Source organism: Adiantum capillus-veneris, chromosome 11, assembly GCF_014529385.1.
Source record: "Adiantum capillus-veneris isolate H3 chromosome 11, ASM1452938v2, whole genome shotgun sequence".
Taxonomy (NCBI): domain Eukaryota; kingdom Viridiplantae; phylum Streptophyta; class Polypodiopsida; order Polypodiales; family Pteridaceae; genus Adiantum; species Adiantum capillus-veneris.
This window is the reverse complement of record NC_140941.1, coordinates 152,647,982-152,652,434: the sequence shown is the minus strand read 5'-3', so window position 1 is coordinate 152,652,434 and position 4,453 is coordinate 152,647,982.

Genomic DNA, 4,453 nt, shown 5'->3' with positions numbered 1-4,453 from the left:
TATCCAAAATGGACATCCACTCCCATCATTTGATGCAAACACAACAATCATGACACCCACAGCCAACTCATTGACATTCCCCTCCCACATGTCTTTCTCTTGTTCTTGTCTTTGTGTTGTTTTTCTTGCACCGACCTAAGCTTCTCGAGTCTCTCCGTGCACCAATTGCTCCAACTCCTCAGTTAATCGAGTCCCTTGATTTGCACGCTCTATAATATTTTCATTAGGAATAATGTTTGATTGATGACACGCCAAAAAAATGGATCCAAGTTTAAGACTTCAGCTATGTCACTTTCGAGGCCCTCAGTTAACTACTTTTGCTTCTCAAAAAAACTAAACCACCACTTTATCGAGCATGTTGGAAAGTATACATGTGATGCTTGTACTGTGTCTTTGATTTTAGCTAAGTACTACAGATAATTGATGCTTCAATTCTCCTTTAGACCTTTTGTCGATTCATTTGTTGATCCTAATAGCATGTATCTAGATGGCACAATCTATTGTTCTGGAAACAAATGATATGAATTTTAAACCATCAGTAGAATGCCATGATTCTGTGTTAGAATACTTCTTGCACCAAAGTCGAGTTTCACCATCTTTCTTCTTCATCTTGAATTGATGTTGAAAACTATCATCATTTAGTTTTACAAAGGATGATGTACCTAAATCTCCACCAATGGAAAACTCACGGAAATCCATTAGGAAGAGAATGGGGTCTAGGAGGACCTCTTTATTTGGCAGTTTAAGGAAGTCAAAGCTCTACTATTAAGAAAGCAATCAAAGGAGAGATTTTGAATTCAAATAGGCAAAATGGCTAGTTTATTTGAATTTAAATTTTCCCCCCAAAATGAGATTTAAAATCTAGCGGGCAAAACTGTATCAAGTAACATATCTACGGAAAGAGATCGACGTCTAGATTATAGATTTATGATCTACGCTCAAATCGGAGATCGTATGTAGGAGTTATGGAAGGTCGAAAATCATAAAGTTGTCCCCCTCCTTTTCTGGGGGCAAAGTACATCCTTTGACCATTCTTACACCTCTCTTACACACACACCATTTTTGCACACATGGCATGCACCTATTCGTCAAAATGTTAATCACCTCCATAATCTCATGGCAAATAAAGGGTCCCTCCTAGACTTCATCCTCTTCCTAATGCATATGTTCCTTTAAGAACATGTACTTCCGCTTGAGGTTTGTAAGATTGTCTAAGGACTTCACAAATTTTAGGAAGCTCAAATGAATTTTTCTTTGCCAGATTCACTGAAAATCTACTGAACATTTGGTCAATTTTATTGTGAGTATGTCCCACTAATTAAAAACCAAGTTTGACCTTCTCTTTTTCCACTAGCATACTTAAGTAAGCTATCAACACTTGATTCTTGTTTTCTCGAGCTGTGTTGTCAAGATGCACGTACAATGTTCCTGGTAATTCTCCTTTCCACTCATTCAAAATATTTTGGATCACAATGACTGCAAGGTTTGGATCATTATGTAGATTAGGTAGGTTGATGAAAACTTCGGATGCCATGACACCATTGAAGATAAGTGCTCCAACCACATGTAGCTGCACAAAATTTTCTTCTTTGAGATTTTTTGGAGCACATTAAAAATGAGATAGTAAAGTCTTCTTTTGATCCATCCCATCAATGACCAATCCCAAGTGTTGATCTTTGTGCTCTAGACCCTTTTTCCTATGCTTTGCTAGCTTTTGTCGCTCTACGCTTTGTTGTTCTTGGTGGATTTTGAGCGCAAGGTAAATAGGAGCTTCAAAACAAAAGAACAGTATTAGTTATTGATGAATAGAATGATCCAAAAAATTATATTTGAACTTCAAAATCCAAATCAAACTTACCTTTTTGTTCTGATGTTTTGGTTGTGTCTCACTTTGCTTTTAATTCAGCACAAATTTAATACACACCCATTCTTGTTTTTTTTGGAATCTTTACATGGGAGAAGTGTTTTCTCCAAAATCTTAGAAATAAACAAAGAGAAGGAATTGGCATGTTCCAGTTCTTGAGACTTTCAGTATAAAGATTATAAACCTCTACCTTTGTAAAGTTATCCGGTAAGTATGTAAACGTACAGTTCGGAATATTTTTTCCATTGTAACCTACAAATAAATCCAGCCAATTCTTTAAATATGATAGCTTTGGGGTATCACATGTTGTGTATGAGCACTTCATAACCTCCTCTCTAGATCTTGAACGTGCTAAAAAAAAATTATACACTAATTGCTCAAGAAAAAAAACTTTTACAAAACATCTTCTACATACAATTTCATCCAAAACTGTGTGTTCATTCGTTATCACAATTGATGCATGTAAGAAACTATTTTGGTTAGATCGCTTCATCCCAAAGAATATCTCTCTTTCTTGCTTGATTTTGTTGGAGCCTAAACTTCTTAAACAATTCTTTGCACAACAATACTCTTAACAAGTTTCTTTTACGGCTGCTCTTTGAGTAGTCTTTTTGTTGTACTCAAAGTAGTGTTTCAATTCTCAACACTTTGAGCATTGCCTTGAGAACCAAAAGTGCTATCCAACTCCATGTCCACGTTTCTTGAAACCTTTGGCTAAATTGCCTCTTCACCGCTAGAACTGTTATTCTCCGATGGTGGTGTAATTAAGGAAGAAGGTAAAAGAAAAGATTCAAAAGTGCTTTAAAATGACATGTTTAAGGCAAAAAACTAAAAATGATAAAAAAATGATTCCACAAAGAAAATCTTTAGCTTTGGCTCTTGTTAGAATGAGTTTGAGCAGTCCTAAGTACTTCTTACCCTATTTATATGTAGTTTTTTAAACAATAGAAAAATATAAAAAATTAAAAAATTACTTATGCCTTAAAAAGGATCTCAAAGTTTCATTTTGCGTCACTCTTTCTTAAAGTTTTGTGCATTTGATCTCTAGAGCACGTTTTCGCAAAACAACACTTTTTGCTCCATCTTTTATTTTTAGGTATGTTTTTTAATTTCATGTTTTGATATATTAGCTTTTTCTTGGTGCACAATTGTTTATACAAAAACCAAACTTTTTGAGTTTGATCACTTTTAAGCAAAAAAAATCTTGTTTTTACAAAAAAAATATTGAATTTATATTTAAGAACTTTTAAAACCCGTAAAATGGTTAAATATATTGTTTCAAAAAAAAAGTATAAATTCTATAAGTTTTAGAGCCTTTTATTTATCTAGAATATTTTAGACTATTTAAATAAATAATTTCAACCAAATTGTAATCTAGTGCAGTAAAGCATTAATCTTGTGTTTTTTACACCAACGTATCATTAATTTGTATATTGGAATACAAATTTGTTTCTTGAGAGTGCTGTTTGACAAAAAAAGCAATGAAAATTTTTTTGAAGCAATTTTCACGGCATGTCTATTTAGTGTATTCTAAAGAAGATTTTTTTTATTTTTTTTAATACAACTCATTTGATTTTAAAAAACAAACTGACGACCTGTGTCTCAATTTTTGGTTTGGAAAAACAATTTGCAGAACAAACGTATTCAAGAATACATATGTGCAAGCTCCTTGTATTCTAGAATACATGTGTGTAAGCTTCTTGTATTCTTGAATAAAAGCTTGCACTGAACTTCTTTTCCAAAATACAACTTTACAATACACTTGTATTTTTGAATATAAGAGTGTTAAGGTTTTTGCTCATTTATTGTGTATAAGTATTCTAGGATTCTTTTTTCTTCATTCTAGAAAACAAGAGTACTTCAATCTTGTATTCTAGAATACAAGTTTTAGCACTTTTCTACTCTAGAACACAAGGTTGCAACAATCTTGTATTCTAGAATACAAACGTACAATGAAAGTGTATTCTGGAATACATGTTTGCAACGTATGTGTATTCTAGAATACAAGTTTGTAGCATAGGTGTATTTAAAAATACAACTTTGTAGCACATGTGTATTTTAGAATACATCTTTGTTATGCTGTTATAATCCAAAACACAACGAGAAGGGTTGCTCTCTCCAGAGGTTGTATCTAGGTATGTCTTTTTTATCTTCATCTCCATCTTCGTGTTCTCCATCTCCTTGTTCTCTGTGTGAGTTTTCTATGTCTTCATGTGTGTACTTTGCATGGCTGTGTGCAAATTGTTTTTGTGTTTTTGCGCACGCTATGGAATTTACACGCAGTTTTGAGTCTGGATCTTGGATTTGCATATTCAACATTCTGAGAGGACAAAAATCTACTCTTGCTAATCAATCTTCATCTACTCCAACTCCTCCAATTGGTTCAGGTCATATAGGTTCACTCACTCCCTCGTGTAGTAAACCTGCTCCCATCAGCCCTCACTTTCAACCACCTAGAGTCCATGTGTCAATAGCTGGAGCAGATTCTAGAAGACAGCTTCTTCCACATCCTCCCACTTTTGGAAGTGGCGCTCCTCGACGACAATTGTTAGTTGCTCATCAGTTTCTAGAACAAGCTCAAGGTATCGA